Source organism: Meriones unguiculatus, chromosome 3 (assembly GCF_030254825.1).
Source record: "Meriones unguiculatus strain TT.TT164.6M chromosome 3, Bangor_MerUng_6.1, whole genome shotgun sequence".
Taxonomy (NCBI): Eukaryota; Metazoa; Chordata; class Mammalia; order Rodentia; family Muridae; genus Meriones; species Meriones unguiculatus.
Genome location: NC_083351.1, coordinates 110,320,397 through 110,345,335, shown reverse-complemented (window position 1 = coordinate 110,345,335; position 24,939 = coordinate 110,320,397). Strand labels below are relative to the sequence as shown.

Sequence of the window (24,939 nt, the reverse complement as noted above, 5' to 3'; positions counted from 1 at the left end):
CATTCATTTTTTGGATGTATTTGCTAGGATTGTTTTTGTGTTCCACAGATGTAGAATACTACTAAGGCTGGGTGACTTCATTCATGGTTTTACAGGAAGCACCTTTTTATCATTATGTAGTTGGCTCCCGATCAGATTTAAACAAAGTGAAATGCAAAGTATTTCCCTCTTCATAACAGTGTGAGCATTTCCATGTTTACCCAAGAATGTATGCTGCATTGGTACATTTCTCTAATTAGATATTTTATTCTTTTTAATTGTTTCTACATTTTATTGCATTGTCACAGCTTCTTTTAAAAATTGGAGTATATTTTTCTTGTGTAAATGTCTCAATTCATGTGATCAATAAAAGTCTAGTAGTCAAATATTATGAAAGGCAATTAGAAACCATAACACTTTAATGCACACTAATTAGCTCTAGTTAGCCATCCATTACATGCACATATTTCAAACTGGCAGGCCATCTATGATAATGATGTACAATTTCTGTGACTCGATTTCTTTAATTAAATAATTCATTAAAAGCATGATTTACACTATGGAATATATATTTATAAAACAAATCATTACTATACAATATGCAATGATTCATAATACAAAAGTGCTTTAAAGCATTTTTTCACCTTACACTTACTACAAGAAAAAATAAATAAAAAGAGAAATGCACGCTGCCTTTGGTTCTCTAGTTTATAGCCATACGTTAAGCTATTTTTTTTCAAAAATACAAACTTTTAATTATCCATCCTTCTGTCCTTCCCTTCATTTTTTCCTTCTTCCCTCTCTTCTTTTCTTCATTCCTTATTCCCATCCATCCTTTCATCCTTTATTTGTGCCTTTCTTCTTTTCTTCCTTTCTATTTCTTTCTTACTTTTATGATTTCATAGCCTAAACAAATCAGTTTATAAAATTGCATTTAGATAAAAATTACAACTATGGACATGGCTAGTGTTTTGTATTGTCTGCACATTATACACTCAATGTTCATAGTCACATATGTGAAAAGGAGGATTTGCTAGGCAGGCAAGAGTAGCTACTGCCACTGAAAAGACACAGACCTGGTGGGTGTTTTCTAAAAACACTCAAACAAACAGGCTGGGGCAAAGTTAAATGGAGATTTTACAGTGTTTTCAGTGCTCTGTGTGTTAGGGAAAGGAGTATGGTAGACTGATGTCTGAAATGAAGTAGAAATATCATTCCCAGCTCACACCTAGTAAAAGAAAAATGTGAGTAAGACAGTAGGCTTTATTGATATTTACTCAAATTTGAATGGTTTTATATAACAGATAGCACATGAGATTAAATAAAAAGATATATAAAGGAAAAATAATTGAAATTTTATGTATTTAAAAATAGTTTAAGAAATTTATCATTCTTGCTGTCCATAATACTTAAAGTCAATATTTTCTATACTGTTAAAAATACTGAACCCTTTTAAAATTTAATCTTTTTTTTCATTCCTCTCTTTATTTAATATCTTTACATCCCAATCCCAGCCCCTACTCTCCTCTGCTCCCAGTCCCACCTCCACACCTCTCTCCTACCATTCCTTTTGAATGGTTTGTATTAATTTTTTAATTCTATCTATCTGTCTCTCTATCTGTCTATCATCTATCTGTCTGTCTGTCTATGTATCTATGTATCTAAATGTCTGTCTATCTATCTATCTATCTATCTATCTATCTATCTATCTATCTATCTCATAGATTAAATCATGACCACAGTTTCCCCTCCTTACACTCCTGCACACACACTCCATTACACACAAACACATACACACACACATACCCTCTACCCCAGATTCACTTCTCCTACATTTTCCTTCAAAAACTAGCAGGTCTCTTGGGAAATATCAACAAAAGTTCCTATAAGGCCAAGCACATACCCTCATATGGAGGCTAGATGCAGGAATCCAATGGAAGGAAAAGGGTCTCAAGCACTGGCAGAAAAGGCAGAGAAACCCCCACTCCCACTGTTAGTCCCTGAAGAACTCCAAGTTACACAATCATAATATGTATGCAGAGGACCTAGCTATGATCCATACAGGCTCTGTGATTGGTGCTTCAGTCTTTATGATCCCCTATGAGCCCTGCAGAGTTGACTCTGTGGGCTGTGTTCTTGTGGTGTGAGTGGTTTGACTTCCCGGTCTCACTGCTGGGAGCCTTCATCTTTTATAATAAGAAGATTATTAACGTAGCCTTTGCTTATCTCTTGGGGATTGAGGGTGGTCTTTACCAGAGAAGGTATCACACATTTAGGAAATGGGCTCAGGTGATTTGAGCTGTATCTGACCTGAAAAACCTCCATTTGTTTTTTTTATTTTTATTTTTTTTAATATTAGTTACAGTTTAACTTTGTATGCCTGCTTTATCCCACTCCCTCTTTCCCTCCCAATCCCACCCTCCCTCCCTCATCTCCTCCCTGCACCTTTCCAAGTCCACTGATAAGGGAGAATCCCCTCCCCTTCCATCTGATACTGGCTTATCAGGTGTCTTCAGGACTGTCTGCAAAGTCCTCCTCTGCGGCCAGCAAGGATGGTCCTCTCTGAAGGGTGGGGGTTCAAAGAGCCTCTCATGGAGTTCATGTCAGAAAGAGTACCTGTTGCCCTTATTAGGGTACCCACTTGGATACTGAGCTACCAAGGGCTACATCTGAGCAGGGGCTCTAAGTTTGGTTCTTGTTTGGAGAAACAGTCTCATAAAAGACCCCTGTGCTGAAATATATTTGGTCTTTGTGGAACTCCTGTCCTCTCCAGGTCATATTAACTCCCCCCCTCTTCTTTTTTTTTTTTTTTTTTTTGATTGCCTGCATTCTGCTGGAGGTTTGGTTATGCGTCTTAATATCTGTTTTGATACACTGCTAGGTAGCATCTTTCAGAGGCCCTCTGTGGTAGGCTCCTGTCCTATTACTTGTTTGCTCCTACATCCAATGTCCATCCCATTTGTCTTCCTAAGTGAGGATTGATCATTGTACCCTGGACCCTCTTTCTTCTTTATCTTCTTTAGGTGGATAGATTTTAGTATATTTATCCTATTTTATGGGTCAATATAAGTGAGTATATACCATGTGTGTCTGTCTGCTTTTGGGATAGCTCACTGAGGATGATTATTTCTAGGTCCCACCATTTGCCTGCAAATTTCATGATTTCCTCGTTTTTAATTTCTGAGTAGTATTCCAGTGTGTAAAAGCACCACAATTTATGTATCCATTCCTCAAGTGGATACAGTTGAGGAACGTCTGGACATCTGGTTTGTTTTCAGATTCTGACTATTACGAATAAAGCTGCTACAAACATGGTTGAGCAAATATCCTTGTTGTGTACTTAAGCCTAAGAGTGGTATAGCTGGATCTTGAGTAAACACTATTCCTAATTGTCTGAGAAAGCACCAGATTGATCTCCAAAGTGGTTGTACAAGTTTGCATTCCCACTAGCAATGGAGGAGGGTTCTCCTTTCTCCACAACCTCTCCAGCATGGGTTGTCACTTGAGTTTTTTATCTTAGCAATTCTGGTGGGTGTCAGGTGAAATCTCAGGGTCATTTTGATTTGTATCTCTCTGACGGCTAAGAACGTTGAGCATTTCTTTAAGTGTTTCTCTGCAATTCTGTATTCTGCTACTGAGAATTCTCTGTTTAGCTCTGTACCCCATTTTTTAATCAGATTGCTTGATTTGCTGCTTTTTAACTTCTTTAGATCTTTATATATTCTGGATATCAGCCCTCTGTCAGATATAGGGTTGGTGAAGAATCTTTCCCAGTCTGTAAGCTATCATTTTGTTTTGATGACAATGTCCTTTGCTTTACAGAAGCTGTTCAGCTTCATGAGATCTCATTTATTGATTGTTGCTCTTAGAGCCTGTGCTGTTGGTGTTCTGTTCAGGAAGTTGTCTCCTGTGCCAACGAGTTCCAATGTCTTACCCATGTTTTCTTCTAACCAATTTAGTGTATCTGGTTTTATGTTGATATCTTTGATCCACTTGGACTTTAGTTTTGTGCAGGGTGATAAATATGGATCTATTTTCATTTTTCTACATGTAAACTTCCAGTTGAAGCAGCACCATTTGTTGAAGATGCTGCCTTTTTTCCACTGAATGGTTTTGGCTTCTTTGTCAAAAATCAAATATCCATACCTATATGTATGTGGGTGTAATTTTGGGTCTTCTATTATGTTCCATTAATTCACTATTCTATCTCTATGCGAATACCATGCCATTTTTACTACTATTGCACTGTAGTACAGCTTGAGATCAGGGATGGAGATGCCTCCAGATGATCTGTTGTTGTACAGGATCATTTTGGAAATTCTGGGTTTTTTTGTTTCTCCATATGAAGTTGATAATTTTTCTCTCAAGATCTATGAAGAATTGTGTTGGTATTTTGATGGGAATTACATTGAATCTGTAAATTGCTTTTAGCAGAATAGCCATTTTCAGTATGTTAATCTACCGATCCATGAGCACAGGAGTTCTTTCCATCTTCTGATATATTTTTGGATTTCTTTCTTCAGAGACTTGACGTTTTTCTCATGCAGGTCTTTCACTTGCTTGGTTAGAGTCATTCCAAGGTACTTTATGTTATTAGTGGCTTTTGTGAAGGGTGTGGTTTCCCTAATTTCTTTCTCAGCTGTTTTGTCTTTGGTATACAGGAAGGCTTCTGATTTTTTTGAGTTAATTTTGTATCCAGCCACTTTGCTGAATGTGTTTATCAGCTGAAGGAATTTTCTGGTTGAATTTTGGGGGTCTCTCATGTATATTATCATATCATCTGCGAATAGTGAAACTTTGATTTCTTCTGTTCCAATTTGTATTCCCTTGATCTCCTTTAGTTGTCTTATTGCTCTAGATAGAACTTCAAGTACTATGTTGAAGAGATATGGAGAGAGTGAGCAGCCCTGTCTTGTCCCTGATTTCAGTGGGATTGATTTGAGTTTCTCTCCCTTGAGTTTGATGTTGGTTATAGGCTTGCTGTATATTGCCTTTACTATGGTTAGGTACGTTCCTTGAATCCCTGATCTCTCCAAGACTTTAAACATGAATGGATGCTGGATTTTGTCAAATGCTTTTTGGCATCTAAGGAGATGATTATGTGGTTTTTGTCCTTCAGTTTCTTTATATGGTAGATTACATTGATGGATTTCTATATATTGAACCACCCTTACATGCCTGGGATGAATCCTATTTGGTCATGGTGGATGATATCTTTATGTGTTCTTGGATTCGGTTTGCCAGTATTTTATTGAGTATTTTTGCATCAATGTTCATAAGAGAGACAGGTCTGAAGTTCTCTTTTTTTTTGTTGGGTCTTTGTGTGCTTTAGGTATCAAGGTGACTGTGGCTTTGTAGAATGAGTTTGGTAATATTCCTTCTGTTTCTATTTTGTGGAATAGTTTGAGGAGTGTTAGTTTTAGTACTTCTTTGAAGGTCTGGTAGAATTCTGCACAGAAACAATCTGGCCCAGGGCTTTTTTTGGAGGGGAGACTGTTAATGACAGCTTCAATTTCCTTGGAGGATATAGAGCTATTCAGTCTTTCTACCTGATTTTGACTTAATGTTGGTAGATGGAATCTATGAAGAAAATTGTTCGTTTCATTTAGATTTTCAAATTTTGTGGCATATAGGCTTTTGTAATATGACTTAATGATTGATTGGATTTCCTCAGTGTCTGTAGTTATGTCCCCCTTTTCATTTCTGATTTTGCTGATTTGGATAGATTCTCTCTGCTTTTTAGTTAGTTTGGGTTAGGGTTTGTCTATCTTGTTGATTTTCTCAAAGAACCAGCTTTTTGTTTCATTGATTCTTTAAATTGTTTTATTTGTTTCTAATTGATTGATTTCAGCCATGAATTTGATTATTTCCAGCCATCTGCTCCTCTTGGGTGTATGTGCTTCTTTTTTTTTTCCTAGGGTTTTCAGTTGGACCATTAAGTTGCTTGTATGTGATATTACAAATTTCTTCTTGCAGGCACTTAGTGCTATGAATTTTCCTCTGAGCACTGCTTTCAATGTGTCCCATAAATTTGGGTATGCTGTGCCTTCATTTTCATTGAATTCTAGGGAGTCTCTAATTTCTTTCTTTATTTCTTCCTTGACCCAGTTGTCATTGAGTAGCAAGTTGTTCATTTTCCATGGGCGTGTCAGCTGTTTGTTATTTCCGTTGTTGTTGAAGCCCAGCTTTAGTCCATGGTGGTCAGATAGTATACAAGGGATTATTTCAATCTTCCTGTATCTGTTGAGACTTGCTCTGTGACCAACTATATGGTCTATTTTGGAGAAGGTTCCATGTGGTGCTGAAAAGAAGGTATACTCTTTTGAGTTTGGGTGAAATGATCTATAGATGTCTATTAGGTCCATTTGATTTAGTGGCTCTGTAAGTGACTTTATTTCCCTATTTGGTTTCTGACTAGTTGATCTGGTCCTTGGTGAGAGTGGGGTGCTGAAGTCTGCCACTATTAAGGTATTAGGATCAATGTGTGATTTAAGCTTTAATATTGTTTCATTTACGAATGTAGGTGCTCTTCTATTTGGCGCATCAATGTTTAAAATTGTAATGTCCTCTTGGTGGATTTTTCCTTTGATGAGAATATAGTGGCCCTCCTTATCTTTTTTGATTAATTTTGGTTGAAAGTCTATTTTATTAGATATTAGGGTGGCTACTCCAGCTTGTTTTCTGGAACCATTTGCTTGCAAAACAGTTTTCCAGCCCTTTACTCTGAGGTAGTGTTTGTTTTTGTTAACACAGGTGTGTTTCTTGGATTCAACAGAATGTTGGATCTTTTTTCAGCAACCATTCTGTTAGTCTTTGTCTTTTTATTGGGGAATTGAGTTCATTGATGTTGATAGATACTATTGACCAACAATTGTTACTTTCTTTTGATGTGGGGTTGGTGGTATTGCTGAGTTTCATTGCCTGTATTCTTCTGGGGTTTTGTTGTTGTTGTTGTTGTTGTTGCTGTTGATGTATAGTTACCTATTTCCTCTGTTTCCTTAGATGTAGTTGTTTTCATTGGTTTGGAGTTTCCCTTCTAGTAACTTCTGTAGAGCTGGGTTACTGTGTAGATATTCTTTAAATTTGGTTTTGTCATGGAATATTTTGACTTCTCTGCCTATGTTGATTGAAAGTTTTGCTGGGTATAGTAGTCTGGGTTGGCATCTGTGGTCCCTTAAGGACTGCAGGATTTTTGTTCAGGCCCTTCTGGCTTTCATAGTTTCTGTTGAGAAATCTGGTGTGATTCTGATAGGTCTACCTTCATATGTTACTTAGCCTTTTTCCCTTGCTGCCTTTAAATTTTTTCCTTTTTTCTGCAGAGTCATTGTTTTGACTATGATGTGATGTAAAGAATTTCTTTTCTGGTGGAGTCTATTTGATGTTCTGTAAGCCTCTTGTATGTTTATGGACATCTCTTTCTTTAAGTTGGGAAAATTTTCTTCTGTAATTTTTTTGAAAATATTTTCCGGACCTTGGAGCCTGATGTCTTCTTTTTCTTCTACTGCTATTATTCTTAGATTTTTGTCTTTTCATGGTGTGTCTTTTATTTCTTGGATGTTTTGTGTTTGAAACTTTTCTGATTTTTTTTTTCTTTGAGAGACGTGTCAATCTCTACAAGTGTATCTTCGGCACCTGATATTATCTTTTCTATCTCTTGTATTCTGTTGGTGACGCTTACTTTTGTAGTTCCTGATCTTTTCTCTATGTTCTCCAGCTCCAGGTTTTTCTCTATTTGTGTTTTCTTTATTGATTCTAATTCTGTTTTCATGTCTTGCACCATTTCCTTCATCTGTGTGAATGTGGAGTCATGCTTTTTAATGATTGGCTTCTATTTTTTTGTCTGTTTCCTCTCTATATATAACACTAATTTTGCCTCTACTTGTTTTGCTTTGTTCATTTCTTCTTTATTTGCCTTCATTTGTGTAGATATTTCCTTGAGAGCTTTGTTCACCTTTTCTTTGTTTGCCTCAATTTTCGTGGTCATTTCTCTGAGAACTTTATTTTCTGTTTGTTAGTCTCAATTTCTGTGGCTATTTCTTTGAGGGCTTTGTTCATTTCGTCTTTATGGTCCTCTAATAGTTGGAAAAACATAGTTTTAAAGTCATTTTCTTGTGTATCTAGTGAATTGAAGTGTCCATTGATTTGTGGGGTTGCTGATGAAGCCATAATGTCCTGATTTTTGTTGGGTGTGTTCTTATGTCTGCCTCTGGCGATCTGGTTATCTATAACCCTCACTGTTTGCTCCTGGGGTTTGTAGTTCAAGGTAAGATTGTCTCATTCTGTTTTCTGGACTGTTTATCCAGGAAAATGAGAGAGGTTCAGTGGTTTGGGAGTGTGCGTTGTGGTTTCAGTTTTACCTAAGTAAGGAATGTGACTCTGGTGCTATTTGCGTGCGCTTTTAGCGGGCGCAGTGTGCATGCGCAGATTCTCTGACTATTGCAGTGGCCTGCAAGCCACTATTACGCAGTTCTGTCTGAGATCCAGGGATTGTTTGCCTGGTTTACACTGGTAGTCCCACGTGGCAATGGCTTCAACGTTGGGGTGGCTATCCCAAGAATTCCTATGGTGCCCACACTAGCGGTGTGGGTAGCAGGGATCTCTTGTCTGGTTGCTTGAGTAGAGAGGCCCTGAGTCTGGGGCAAACACTCCCTAGCAGGCACACTCACTCCCTTGAAGGACCAGTTGGATTGCACAGGGGTTTCCCTTACTCTCTAGTCTTCAATTTGATCCTGTTGGGGCAAATACGGGTGTAGGCTAACAGTCAGCTCTGTGGCACTCATTGTGCAGCAGGACTCATTGTCCACCTGCACTGTGTCTTGCCTCTCTGACCTTCCCCTCTGCCAGGAAAGGCTTATGGTGGCTGGTCCCGGGATAGCACCGGAAAGAGTTGGGTTGAGTGTCCTCAATCTCAGATCCCAGGCCCAGATCTCTCTGCCAGAAGCCGCTTGGTGCTAGAGCATATGTCAGCAGTTCCAGGCGAGTACCAGGTAGGGTTGAGTGTCCTCACATCCAAACCTCAGGTTTCTCTGCCAGGGGCCGCTGGATGTGCTGGAGAGGGGGTGCTGTGGCCCTTGGCAGGCCGCCCCTCTGACCTTCCCCTCTGCTAGGGCAAGCTTATAGCGGAGCTCTCAGGGGCATGCCTGAGGAGTTGGGACTTCTCAGTCCTCGATCCAGAGCTGGGGGTTTCTCTGCCAGGAACCAGGGTCTGTCGGTGCTAGGACTTGGTTCTAGGCCTTATTGCCCTGGATCCAGAAGAGTGTCAGGATGTGTTAAATGAGCACAGTCCCAAATCTCAAGCTGAAGTTTGTTTGCTAGGAGCAGCCGGCAGCACTGGGGTCCAGGCACTGTGACGCTGCTGTGTGCCTCTCTATACTTCTGATCTGCCGGGGTGGGGGTGGGGGGGGGCAGGGTTATGGCGGTGTTCTTGGGGGAGTACTCAAAAGGATTGGTTTTGCTCAGCCGCAGATCTCAGGCTTTTTTTTTTTTTTTTTGGTGGAAGTCGCAGCTCTTGCTGGGGCTGGGATATAAACACTGTGGTCTGTGGTGGGTTCTGCTGGCCACCTCCTGCCTCCTCCAAAGAGGGAGAAGGGAGTTGGATATGGGGAAGTGCCTAAGGATCACTGGGTCCTTGGGTGTCTCTTCTTCTTGGAGGAGTATGCTATGACCTGATTCTAGATGGACTCAGTTCACGGTTAGTCTCTTTCTTCCTGGAAGTCTAGATAACTCTGTTCAGGGTTGAACAGCCCCTTCACTCACCAATTTCGGCGTTGCAGGTCCTTTGCCCTTCAGCTAAGGTGCACACTAGCTGCCGCCATCTTCTTCTGACCGAAAACCTCCTTTTTACAGTCTTTTTACAATGGTTCCGGGAAAGCACTAACTCTTATGAGAAGTTAGTATTGTGCATCTGCCATTACAGGCTTTAACACCCCAAAGTTATTATTTCTTCTAATATAACATAATGTTAAAAATGAAAACATCTTTTTGTTTGTTTGTTTGTTTGAGACAAGGATTTTCTGTGTAGCCTTGGCTGTCCTGGACTTGCTTCATAGTCGAGGCTGGCCTCAAACTCATAGAGATCTGTCTTTCTCTGCCTCCCCTATAGTTTTCTTTTATCTGCCACTCTGGAACCATGTTTATTAAAACATCTGTAAGAACATACCAATACATGTGAGTGCATGTACTCATTAGCTCAAAACTGAGAAGGAAGAATGCAACTACCAGTTATCAAGAAGAGTATTGTAAGGGAATTATGTGGTGTCGGTCTTTGATGAATATTTAAAATATAGCCTAGAATTATAACATGTAATATTTTAGAATTGTGAAAATGTTCTCATAAATTTCACAAATAAAAGCTATTCCTCCTGAAATTCTGCTTCACTTTGTACTGAGGACTTTATGCTGTAGCACCATTTGACAGCTCAGCTTTCAGAAGAATAAAACAGAATGTATTTGAAAATAAAAAGCAATTTATTTTGCAACCAGTGATCTTTTAGCTGGAACAAGTCTCACACAAAACAATTAAGCAGGGAATGTGGCAAAATTATAAACTGAAATAACTTGGATTTGTATGTTAATGTCAAGAAATCCAATTCAGATATGTGTTTATCTTGAAGAATTCCTCACAGCTAATGATAATGGTTTTTGCCTGCTAAGAAATTATGTTTAAAAATAATTTGCTTAAGTGAACCTAAAAATGAATTTTTCTCATCACTTAAATGAGCACAAGATAATGGCATTCTTATCAGCATGATGTCAACCACTGTATGCCTGAATGCATATATGATGTTATTAAAAATCTATTTTTTCTTTTATTATACAAACCTGAGATAAAAATAACTGCTATGTGCATGCATCATGCATACGCCATTTGTTTGTTAACTTGGTATTTTAGAATTTGATCAGCCAAATTCTAGCAGAATTATCTACTAATATGACAGGCTGAACACTCTAGTGCTGACTTGTGAGTTACTATACGTCAGACTGAGGTGGATGCTCTATTACTTCTGACTCAAACAATAGCACCGTAGTTCTTCAATTTTAGGTATATATAAAAAAAAAGAGCAGCAAGTCCTTATTATTAAATAATGCTTAAGAGAATTTCTAAGAGCCTTTAACTTTTCATCATTATCCCTCTGGAATGAAAATTTCCCTTTCATGTGTCAAAATCACCTCCAGGTAACTTAGAAAAATATATAAGAGCAAATTACAATGCAGATTCAGAAATACAGTTAATATATGATAAAGCAATCTACTTGGTGTCATAGAAAAGTAAAGAGCTTTCTTTGCAAAAGATGTTCCCTGTAACAATTTTGTTATCTGTGTATTCAGCAACCAGAAATATCTACAGGGGATCTCTGTCAATGAGCGAAAAAATTGTGATAGTTATATATTCCTTTAATATCAAATAAAAATAGCTAGAGATCAAAAAATATTTATTGTGGAAGCAAACCAGGCAGTATAAGAATATAAATTAATTTAAAAACAGAGAAACAACTTCAATATCCTGGCAATTTTTCATATTTAATTCAAATATGAGGCATAGAGCAAACTCGTGTGTCTCATCTGCTGTTTGTTCACCTATTTTTGAGTCAATATTTTTTATTATTTTTTCCAGGAATTTTAAAACTCAGTCTACCAAGTTACATACCTGACCAACTTAAGAAAAGCCCCTTGCTCCATCGGTACAATTTTCTCAAATTTCTTATAACCATCATTTTGCTTTCATCAATTTTTATTTGGTCAACTTGTTTTGATTTTACATATGAGTGAACTTTTTTAAAATGAAACACAAGGGCATACTTTTCAGTTACAGAGAAGAAGAAATATAGCATCAGTGAAAAAAGAACTGGAGGTCTATTCAACATTAAAGTTTTTTTCTAGTAAATTCTATGTTCTAACTTATCATTTACAAAGTCTCATTGAGATATATTCACTTTTTCTCTCTATAGTCTATGATGATCACATTAATAGTTATATTTCTCAAAAGTTCATATTGTATATTCATGTATATGTATGTAGACGCATGTATTTATATAAGCATATGCACACATGTACAATTTTTCCTTGATGCTGATAAGCTAAGAATTAAAATACATATGACTACCCTTCTTGAACACACAAAAATATTGTAAGTTAAATGAGTATTTGTCTCTCTAAAGCATATTTTAATTCTAAAACCAAGACTATTTACGAAGTCATATTTGTTACCAACAAGAAATAATAACTATATCAATAAGACTACCAAAACATATTTTTTTTCTGCTTTTAGATTTTTTTTTCAATGCAGTTTATTCAGGAACCTTGAACAATCATCTGACCCTGGGGAAAGCCAGCCTACAGCTTAAATAGCCTCTGGGTAGCCAACCCCAGCATGCCACGTGGGCAATGCAGATAGGTCCACATACATGGAAGCAAGCCAGATCCTCAGCCTTAGCCAAATGTGGAATTGTTCGTGACTGAGAGCACTCACCATCGGGAAGGTGGAAGGCGGAAACCAGCTCCATCTTTAAGGCATAGCATTCCGCAGCTCTCTACAGTTCCCCCTTTTTGTTTTAGACGCATCAGGCAAGAGTAGAGGTCTGATCTCTGATATTAGAAATAAATTGGGACTTTGTACTGATGTTCATTTAGGTGTCATCCACACAAAGAGCATCAGACCCAACCGATACCTTTTTCTCAGAGGCGGGACCTGGGGCATCAACCTGCATGCAATCAGACATGCTCTTCTCTGGGTCCAAAGCGGCTGACCCTGAGTGCAGTGCTTAGCCTCACATCCTGAGCGTAACATTTTAGCTTTTTATGGTAGCCAACCATGCTTGGGGAGACTGTCCTGCTTCAATGGCTGTAAAGGCCTGAATGATCATGGCTGCATTACGCTGTTGTGAGACTCTAATCTTGCATATATACCACAGGCAAACCAAGGAGACCAACACCAGAAGGCCTGCTAACGCTCCCAGGCCCGCCCATTCCTTCAGATGATTCATGGCTGCAGCAATCCATGATGATAATCCTGTGGCTAGTCCTGCATCCACTCTGGTAGAATTTACTGTGACAATGGCCACTCTCAGCTGCTCCATCGTAGTATCGAATTCTCCAGTCCAATTACCTAAAATATAGCTCGACAATTGTTTAGACAGATTTGCAGCACAGGAAAAATTCTCATGTTATATGCTAGTGACTCAAAGTCCAGCATATTTTCATTGACAGCCAAGTTGAGCGATTTGCCATAGGGTATCAATTTGCTCCTGCACGAGGTTAATCCTCTGATTGAACACCATCAAGCTTCCTTTTAGTTGAGCATTAATTCCTTTTTGTACAACTAAGGCATATCCCCCAAAACATATTTTTTATAGAAGTCTGCATTTGAGAAGAAATTATCTGGCATGTCACAGAAGAATTTTAAAAATTGAAGACGAGATTAAATTTAAGGTCAGAGAGGGGTATTTTAAAAACCTTCAGTGCATGCCAAACATAGCATATTTATGGACCAGCTTGTCCTATATTTGAGCATATGGTACAGAAAAAAATTGTTCATAGAATAAGACAGAGATATTCTTTTCTGTATTGATGTGTGTGCTTTCAGTGGACACATCTACCCATCTGTTAGAACAATGGCTTTGGTAACATGGTACATATTGAAGCCAGGGACAATGTTGAAGAGTCCATGTGCAACTGTCTGCTTTATAGAATTTAAAACAGACACAGAAATGCTAGTTGCAGAGCAAAAGACACTGGAATCTTTTGAATTCAAAGTGTATGTAACAAGAAAACTACAGAAAAAAAACCTATTATAATAAGAAAATGATTTTTTTTTCCTGCAAATACAATGTGTTGGGGAAGACATGAACAAGAGATATTGAAAACATCAGCTATTTAATAGACATAACAGAATCTAACAAGTATTTTTCCAGCAGCACATAGAAACTGCAAATGAATTCCAAGGCATAGATACAATTAATAAGATTAATGACAATACACTCTGTCTAATTTTTGTTCAAAGGATATCCAAAGAGAAATATTGAAGGCATAAGAAGAGAAATAAGTACAAATACCTCAAAATTTTGATGTGCGATTTTATGACAATAGCCACAATTTTTAAATATACAAACAAAATCAACATAACACCATAGTTTATTTAATATACTTTGTAATTCTATAATTTTGTTTTATAATGAGCCAAAGATATAAAGTAGACAAGTAAATTTGATTACATGTTTTATTTAGTTAAATGAACGAAACACGTGATTTCTGTCTTGTACAATGTAAAGGAAATATATTTTTCATAGCCATAAAATATAAAAAGTATTTTAATCTTAAATTACAAACATTAAGCAATATCTGATGATATAATAAAAAATTATTTCTAAGTTTATAGAGTAATTAGCCTGTTATGTGAGTAGCAAAAGATAACACTTTTAATAATCATGTTCTCTTTTTTAATTTATTTTTTTATATTAATTACTGTTTATTCACTTTGTATCTCAGCTGTAGCCCCCTCCCTCATCCCCTCTCAATCTCACACTCCCTCATCTTCTTCTATGCCCCTTTCCAAGTCCACTAATAGGGGAGGTCTTCCTCCCCTTCTGTCTGACCCTAGCTTATTCAGTCTCATCAGAACTGGCTGCATTGACCTCCTCTGTTTTAACTAATCAATTTATTTATTTGCTTTACATCCTAGTCATAGCCACCTCCTTACTCTCCTCCTGGTCCAACCCTGCCCCCTTTCTCCTATCCTCTCTGCCATACCCCTCAAAATAGGGGACCCACCATCTACCCATCCCAGCACATCAAGTTCCTTCAGGACTGAGAACATCCTCTTCTATGGTGGCCTGGTAAAGCAGCCAATCCCAGGGGGGAAGAGCAAAAAGCATGCAACAGAGTCTTTGTCAGAGACAGCCCATCAGGAACATATGTATAAAGGACCCAGGACCAGTCCATACATGGTCCACAGAAGGTGCTTCAGTCTTCCCAAGGCTCGCTGGGCCCAGATTAGTTGGTTCTGTTGGTCTTCTTGTAGAGATCCTGCCTCCACAGCCAGGTTCTTGATGTTTTCGCCTACTCTTCCACAAAGTTCCCTATGCTCTCCCCAAAGTTTGGCTGAGAGTCTCAGCATCCGTTTCTCTCCATTGCTTGGTGGAGTCTCTCAGAAGTGAGCTAGGCTAGGCTTCAATCTGCAAGCGTAGAAGAATGTATTTCATAGTTTCAGGAGTGGGCAAGTTTTGGTTGGTCATTTCCTCAATGTGCTTTATTTTTACCCCTGCACATCTTGTAGGCAGCATAAATTTTGGCACAAAGTTTCTGTGGTAGGGTAGTGTTCCCCTCCCTCCACCAGGAGTCCTGTATGATTAGAGGGTGGCCTCTTCAGACTCTCTGTCCCTTGCTACAAGGGGTCTCAGCTAGAGTCACCCCAATACCCTACCAGGAACCTACCCTGTCTTAGGTCTCCAACCTGTCGCAGACATGGCCCTGCCCATGCCTTCTATTCTCTCTGCAAGCCCTCTGTCTTCCCATCCACCCCTATTCTCCCTACATCTGTTCTCCACACTCATTTCCTTCAGCACTCCCTCTCCTATTCTGTTCCTTCTTTCAAACACTTTTTCAGTCTATTTCATTTCCCCTTCCCAGTGAGATTTAAGCATCCTCCCTTGGGCCCTCATTATTACTTAGCTTCTTTGGGTCTGTGAATTGTAGTATTTTATCCTGTACTATATAGCTAATATCCACTTACAAGTAAGTACATACCATGTGTGTCTTTCTGGGTCTGGGTTACCTCATTTAGTATGGTCATTTCTAGTTCCATACCTTTGCCTACAAATTTCATGATTTCATTGTTTTTACTAGCTGTACATTGTGTAATGTACATTGTTTTGACTAGCTGTACAGTGTGTAAATGCATCATAGTTTCTACCATGTGCTTCATTTTACACATAATTTCTATGTTGTACAATATAAAGGGAATAGATTTTAATCTGTATATTTACAGAGTAAATCTGTACTCTGTAGCTATATAATGCAGGTGACTATTAAGTTAATAAGAAACCATGCAACATTTAATAAAACCTAAGATTGAAATATGCACATAATATAAATATGGTAGGGCATCTACTGGTGCATATGAACCAAATCTTAGTGACCTGTCCAATGAAAGCATCAATATTAGTTAGGAATAGCTATTCTACAAGTTAGTAGTACGGAGCAAACATGCTCCCAGGTAGTGAGACCAGTTACAAACAGAAATAATATACCCACTATTCTGTACATGGAATGAAGAGCAACCTAGCAGTGTGAAATCCGCCCCCCCCAAAAAAAGAAATGAAAATATCTTTAAGTAATCACATTAAAGGTGGGATAGTCTATATTATATCAAGAGCAGAAGAAAACCACTTGTACAACCACTCTGGAAAACAATGTGGCGCTTTCTCAGACAACTGAGAAAGATTCAGCCATACCATGTGTGGCTCCTAGGCATATATCCAAAAGAGGCTCAAGTACACAATAAGGATATTTGCTCAACCATGTTTGTAGAAGCTTTATTTGTAATAGCCAGAACCTGGAAACAGCCCAGATGCCCCTCAACTGAAGAATGGATGCAGAAATTGTGGTACATCTACACAATGGAATATTACTCAGCAATGAAAAATAAGGAAATCATGAAATTTGCAAGTAAATGGTGGGACCTGGAAAGGATCATCCTGAGTGAGCTGTCCCAGAAGCAGAAAGACACACAAGGTATATACTCATTCATACAGACATGCAATATAGGATAAACCTACTAAAATCTGTCCATCTAAAGAAACTAATCAAGAAAGAGGACCCTGACTAAAATGGTCAACCCCCATCCTGAAAGGCAAAGAGAAAGGACATCAGAAGAAGAATAAAACAGGAAACAAGCTAAAAACCCCTCACAGAGGGCCTCTGAAAGGCTCTGCCCTGCACACTATCAAAGGAGATGCTGAGACTTATGGCCAACTGTTGGGCAATGTGCATGGAATCTTACGTAAGAAGTGGGAAATAGTAAGATCTGGAGAGGACAGGAATTCCACAAGGAGAACAACAGAACCAGAAATTTGAACACAGGGGTCTTCCCAGAGACTCATACTCCAACCAAGTACCATGCATGGAGATAACCTAGAACCCCTGCACAGATGTAGCCCATGGCAGTTTAGTGTCCAAGTGGGTTACATAGTAATGGGAAGAAAGACTGCCTCTGCCATAATCTCATTGGCCTGCTCTTTGATCACCTCCCTTTGAGGGGGGAGCAGCCTTACCAGGCCACAGAAGATGACAATGCAGTCACTCCTGATGAGATCTGATAGACTAAGATCAGAAGGAAGGAGAGGAGGACCTCCCTTATCAGTGGACTTGGGGAATGGCATGCATGAAGAAGGAGGAGGGAGGGTGGGATCGGGAGGGGAGGAGGGAGGGGCTTATGGGGGGATACAAAGTGAATAAAGTGTAATTAATAAAAATTACAAAAAATAAAAAAATACAAAACTACAAAGACACTTGGAATATTTCAAGGAAATGCAGCTAAAGACTAGAAAATTAAAAATGAATATTCATAACTGCTAATCAGTAAATAGGGGTTATTAAGTAATTAGTTTTGGGTAAAATGTAGCTAAAATATAATATGGGGAAGAACCATTAAATTTTCTTTCTTTTCCTGATTATCTGCATAATTTCACAAAAAAATTGTGATTCTTATTATATAAAAAGGATCTTTGATATAATAAATATGCCCCAAATATTTAAAGTCATTATTATATTATCAATATCATTATTTTTTGGTTTTGCAAGACAGGGTTTCTCTGTATAACCCTGGCTGTCTGAAAGTCACTAATGATGGCCTCAATCTCCGAGATCCACCTGTCTATGCCTCCTAAATGCTGAGATTAAAGGCATGTACTTTCACTGCCCACCTTAAAGTCCTTATTTTCTTAGCAGATTGTGTAATTAGGTATTGAATTTATTAATAATTTATAAGAAAAATGTGGTTACCCTAACATGTTTGCTACAGTACTGCTGCGTATTTCTGAGATTTGCCAAGATGTCCTGCTTTGTAAGCAGTGACAGAGCTGAAGAAAATAAATGAGATGTTTACATATTTAATGGAGACGTTAGAGGAATAATAAATATTTTCTGTATAATTAATGAACAATGGAAAGTCATTGATGTATTTGAGATGTGGTGAGATCTTGCCAAGGTCTCCATCATGTTTGCTACTTTGTAACAGGAATAGAGTTTATAAATTACATATATTAAATATACATAGTTGGTAGAACCAGAAATATTGCAGTCACTAAATGATGTAAGTGAGCTATGTTCAATACACTTTTATAATTAGTTTTCTTGATATTTTCAGTGCTATTGTTTGATAAGTGTTGAGGAAGATTACTTTTTTCCAAAAATATACATATGTTTTTAATAGTTCTTCCAATTACCACAAGTATAAATTTAACATAATGTTAATTACTTGTATGTAATGCTGGAATAAAAGTAAGAAGAAAAAAAAATAGTACAAATAGAAATATAATAAAATTTCCTTCTTTTTTTGGTTATAGAAAAATTAAATCAATTGACAAAGACTTATTTTCTTCTAGAATCACATCCTGTTATTTAATACTTTTATTGTTATTATTACTTATTACAAGTTATTCACTCTGTATCCCAGCTGTAGCTACTCTCCCTCATCTTCTCCAGGTTCCACCTCCTCTTCCTCTTCCCCCACTTTTTTCCTCCCCTAGTCCACTGATAGAGGAGGTCCTCCTCCTCTACTAACTGACCCTAGCCTATGAGGTCTCATCAGGAATGTCTGGATCCTCTCTCTTTGTGGCCTATTTAGGCCACATCGCCAGGGGGAGGTGATCAAGACTCAGCCACTGAGCACATAGTCCACTTGTAGAGGTCCTGTCACCTCCAGATCTTTCTGTTTCCTCATTTTTCCATAAGATTCCCTGCACTCTGCCCAAAATTTGGCTATGAGTCTCAGCATTTGCTTTGATACATTGCTAGGTAGAGTCTTTCAGAGGCCCTCAGTGGTAGGCTCCTGCCCTGTTCCCTGTCTTCTTCTGCTTCCAATATTTATCCCATCTTCCCTTCTGAGTGAATACCGAGCATCTTCCCTAGGGTCCTCTTTGTTGTTTAGCTTCTTTATAACCACAGATTTTAGTATGTTTATCCTGTATTACATAGATAATTTCCACTTACAAGTGAGTATATATCATGTGTGTCTTTCTGCTCCTGGGATACCTCACTACAGATGATCTTTTCTACATCCCACCACTTGCCTGCAAATGATTTCCTTTTTAATAATTGTTTAGTAGTATTCCATTGTACCACATTTTTTTGTGTCCATTTCTTTGTTGGGGGACATCTGGGTTGTTTCCAGTTTCTGACTATTACAATTAAATCTGCAACGAACATGATTGAGCAAATATCCTTATTATATACTTGAGTATGTTGTGGCTATATATCTAGGAGTGGTATAGCTGGATCTTGAGGTAGCACTATTCCTAATTTTCTGAGAAAGCACCAGATGATTTCCAAAGTTGTTGTAGATTGCTTACATTTCAGAAGTTTAGTCTATTGTCAACACTTTCACTTTCTTTCTTCAAGGCCTCAGAATTTTTTTTCCTGAGACTGATACAGCCAAGGATCATGCATGGAGATAACCTAGAACCCCTGCACAGATGTAGCCCATGGCAGCTCAGTATTCATGGGGTTTCCCTAGGAATGGGGACAGGCACTGTCTCTGACAAGAACTCAGGGTAGGGCTATTTGATTAACTCCCCATTAGTGGGGAGCAGCCTTACCAGGCTACAGAAGGAGGACCTCCCCTATCAGTGGACTTGGGGAGGAGCATGGGAGGAGATGAAAGAGTTAGGGTAGGGTTGGGAGGGAATAAGACAGGGGGCTATAGCTGGGATACAAAGTGAATAAACTGTAATAAAAAATAAAAAAAAGAATAAAAACAAAAAAGTCTTAATAGAAAAAAAAAAGTATCCCATCCAAAAAAAGGCTTGGGCAAGACTGTTTCAGTGAAGAATTCTACTAGACCTTCAAAAAAAGTTAATACCAATACTGTTTCAACTGTTCCACAAAATAGAAAGAGAAGGAACTTTACCAACATCATTCTATGAGACCATAGTCACCTTGATACATAAAAGGCTCAAAGACCCAATAAAGAAAGAGAACTTTAGACCAATATCTTCTATGGACACTGACACAAAAATACTCAATAAGATACTTGAAAGCAGAATACAAGAACATATTTAAGATATCATCCACCACAGCCAAGTAGGCTTTATCCGTGGCATGAAGGCCTGGTTCATTATATGGTAATCTGTCAATGTAATCCACAATATAAACAAACTGAAAAAAAAAAAGCACATGATAGTCTCCTCAGATGCCAAAAAAAGCATTTGACAAAATCCAACACCCGTTCATGCTTAAAGTTTTGGAGAGATCAGGTATACAAGGCACATACCTAAACATAATAAAGGCAATATATAGCAAGTCTATAGCCAACATCAAACTAAATGGAGATAAACTCAAATCAATCCCACTGTAATTATGGTTTTCTAATGCTTTATAAAATAAATTTTCTTTTCTTTCTTTTTTTTTCTTTTCTTTTCTTCTTACAATTCCCAGCTGCACCTCCTTCCCTTCTCTCCTCCCAACCCCATCAACCCTCCCTCTTTTCACCTTATGCTCTTTCCCTAGTCCCCTCATGGGGGAGGATCTCCTCCCTTTCTATCTGACCTAGCCTATCAGGTCTCATATAGGCTAGCTGCATCATCTTTATATGTGGCCTGGTAAGGCTCCATCTCCCAGGGGGAGGTGATCAAAGAGCTTGCCACTGAGGTTATGTCAGAGACAATCCTTGTACCCTTTACTAGGGAACCCACTTTGAAACTGAACAGGGTGTCTAGGTTCTCTCCATGCATGGTACCTGGTTGGAGTATCAGTCTCTGCAGGCTCCCCTGGCTCATGTTTCATAGCTCTGTTGGACTCCTTCTTGAGTTCCTGTCCCTTCCAGGTGTTTCTTCCTCTGCTATAAGATTTCCGGCACTCTGCCCAAAGTTTGGCTGAGTGTCAGTATCTCCTTTGATATCCTCGTGGGTAGAGTCTTTCAGAGGTCTCCTCTGGAAGGCTCCTTTCCTTTTCCTTGTCTTTTCCTACTTCTGCTATCTACCCTGTTTGCCCTTCTGAATGAGAATTAAGCATCTTCCCTAGGGCCCTCCTTGTTGTTTAGCTTCTTTAGGACTACAGATTATAGTATGTTTATTCAGAAAATAGCAGATTGGAGATAGACAGCAGCATAGCTGTGAAGCATTCAGTAATCTACACTAAAGAGAACTGGGCATAACCAATGAGTAACAAATTTATTGAAAGATAAAAAAAACTGATGTTCATTATGCAAATGATACTATTTAATTATGCTTCGATTCCATTTGTCATACATATAAAACTACAATGCCCCCCGAAAAGGGTTATTTCATCTTAAAATGTAATCAATTATATATATTTAGTGCCTCAACTTCATTTATTTATTGAAACTGAAGAGAGGGTGAAGATCAGCTATGGATATATATGTGTGTATACATATACATATATATACATATATCCATGTATTGATAGATAGATATCTTTTTCTGAAATATATGTATCATATATATATCTTAGAGAAAAATATCTGAGAGTATATCTTAGAAAAGGACTTGTGAATATTTGTATCCTTTTTAACAGTACTTTTTAATTTTAATTTTTATTATTTACACTTTATTCACTTTGTATCCCACAGGAAACCCCTCCCTTCTCCCCTCCCAGTCCCATCCTCCCTCCCACTTCTCCACACATGCCCCTCCCTAAGTCCACTGATAAGGGAGTTCTTCCTCTCCTTCCTTCTGATGCTAGTCTATCAGATCTCATCAGGAGTGGCTGCATTGTCTTCTTCTGTGGCCTGGTAATGCTGCTTCCCCCTCAGGGGGAGGTGATCAAAGAGCAGGCCACTGAACTCATGTCAGAGGCAGTCCCTGTTCCCATTACTATGGAACCCACTTAGACACTGAACTGTCATGGGCTATATCTGTGCAGGGGTTCTAGGTTATCTCCATGAATGGTCCTTGTTTGGAATATCAGTCTCAGAAAAGATCCCTGTGCCCAGATTTTTTGTTTCTGTTGCTCTCCTTGTGGACCTCCTGTCCTCTCCAGGACTTACTATTTCCTGCTACTTTCAAAAGATCCCCTGTACTCTGCCCATAGGTTGGCCATAAGTCTCAGCATCTGCTTTGATAGTCTGCAGGGCAGAGCCTTTCAGAGGTAGTCTGTGGCAGGCGCTTGTCCTCTTCCCTGTTTAGCCCTTCTTTTGATGTATATCTTCTTTACCTTTCTGAATGGGGATTGAACATTTTAGCCATAGTCCTCTTTCTTAATTAGTTTCTTTAGGTGTACAGATTATGGTAGGTTTATCCTATATAATATGTCTAATATCCACTTATTAGTGAGTATATACCCTTTGTGTCTTTCTGCTTATGCGATACCTTACTCAGGATGATCTTTTCCAGTTTAAACCATTTACCTGCAAATTTCATGGTTTCCTTGTTTTTTATTGATGAGTAATATTCCATTGTGTAGATGTACCACAATTTCTGTATCCATTCCTCAGTTGAGGGGCATATTGGTTGTTTCCAAGTTCTGGCTATTACAAATAAAGCTCCTACAAACATGGTTGAGCAAATGTCCTTATTGTGTTCTTGAGCCACTTTTGGATATATGCCTAGGAGCTGGATCTTGAGGAAGCGCTATTCCTAATTGTCAGAGAAAGTGCCAGATTGATTTCCAGAGTGGTTGTACAAGTTTACATTCCAACCAGTAATGGAGGAGGGTTCCCAATTCTCCACAACTTCTCCAGCATGTGTTGTCACTTGAACTTTTGATCTTAGCCATTCTGATGGGTGTAAGGTAAAATCTCAGGGTCATTTTGATTTGCATTTCCCTCATGACTAAGGACGTTGAGCATTTCTTTAAGTGTTTTACAGCCATTCGATATTCCTCTATTGAGAATTCTCTGTTTAGCTCTGTACCCCATTTTTTTTATTGAATTACTTGATTTGTTGCTGTTTAACTTCTTGAGTTCTTTATATATACTGGTATTAGTCCTCGGTCTGATATAGGGTTGGTGAAGTTCCTTTCCCAATCTGTAGGCAGTCATTTTGTTCTGATGACAGTGCCCTTTGCTTTACAGAAGCTTTTCAGTTTCATGAGGTCCCATTTATTGATTGTTGATCTTAGAGCCTGTGCTCTTGGTGTTTTTGTTCAGAAAGTTGTCTCTCATGCCAATGAGTTCAAGGTTCTTCCTCTCTTTTTCTTCTAAGCGGTTTAGTATATCTGGTTTTATATTGAGGTCTTTGATCCACTTGGACTTCAGTTTTGTGCAGGGTGATAAGTATGAATCTATTTGCATTTTTCTACATGTGGATATCCAGTTAGATCAGCACCATTTGTTGAAGATGCTATCTTTTTACCATTGTATGGTTTTGGCATCTTTGTCAAAGATCAAGTGTCTTCTACTCGATTCCATTGATCCACCATTCTGTTTCTATGCCAGAATGCATAGAAACCATGAAGTTTTTATTATTGTTGCTCTATAGTACAGCTTGAGGTCAGGGATGTAGATACCTCAAGAAGATCTTTTATTGTAGAAGATTGTTTTAGCACTTCTGGCTTTCTTGGTATTCCCTATGAAGTTGAGAATTTTTCTTTAAACTTCTGCAAAGAGTTGTGTTGGTAATTTGATGGGAATTGCATTGAATCTGTAGATTGCTTTTGGCAAGATGGCCATTTTTACTATATTAATCCTGCCTAGCCATGATTTACCTGGTCTTGATTCAGCTTTATAAAGTGGAATCAGTAAAGAAATTGTCCATTTCACTTAGATCTTCAAATTTTGTGGCGGATAGGCTTTTACCTAATGATTGTTTGGATTTCCTCAGTGTCTGTGGTTATATCCCCCTTTTTTCTGATTTTGTTGATTTGGATAGTGTCTCTCTGTCTTGTAGTTAGTTTGGGTAAGGGTTTGTCTATCTTGTTGATTTTATCAAAGAAACAGCTCTTGTTTTCAATGATTCTTTGAATTGTTTTATTTGTTTCTAAATGATTGATTTCAGCCCTGAGTTTGAGTACTTCCAGCTGTCTACTATTTTTTTTGTGTGTCTGCTTCTTCTTTTTTTTTTTTCTGGGGCTTTTAGTTGCTTGAATGTGATGTTTTGAATTTCTTCTTGAAGGCACTTAGTGCTATGAACTTTCCTCTTAGCACTGCTTTCATTGTGTCCCATAAATCTGGGTATGTTATTCCTTCATTTTCATTGAATTCTAGGAATACTTTAATTTCTTTCTTTATTTCTTCTCTGATCCAGGTGTCATTTAGTAGCAAGTTGTTCTATTTCTTCTGTTTTCATTTGTGTGTGTAGTCTTTTTGTTATTTCTGTTGCTTTTGAAGCCAAGCTTTAGTCCATGGTGGTCAGATACAAGGGATTATTTCAATATTCTTGTATCAATTGAGGTTTGATATTTGACGGACAATATGGTCTATTTTAGAGAAGGTTCTTTGAGGTGCTGAGAATGAGGTAAATTCTTTTCTGTTTGCATGAAAGGTTCTTAGAAGTCTGTTAGGTCCATTTGTTTTATTACCTCTGTTAGAGTCATTGTTTCTTTGTTTAATTTCTCTTTTGTTAACCTGTCCTTTCTTGAGAGTGTGGTGTTGAAGTCTCCCACTAATAATGTGTGGGGATCAATGTGTGGGTTAGGATTTATAAATGTTTCTTTTACAAATGTGAATGTCCTTGTATTTGGGGCACAGATGTTCAGGATTGTGGTATCTTCCTGGTGGAATTTTCCCTTGATGAGTATGAAGTGTCTTTCTCCATCTATTTTGATTAATTTTGGTTGAAAGTCTATTTC

The 24,939-nt window shown here is 38.2% G+C and overlaps 1 protein-coding gene across 4 annotated transcripts in view; it reads left to right on the top strand.

Annotated features, from left to right (window-relative positions):
• Positions 1-24,939, top strand: part of Cdh12 (cadherin 12) — a 1,315,861-nt gene that overhangs the window by 1,180,551 nt on the left and 110,371 nt on the right. The window lies entirely within an intron of this gene.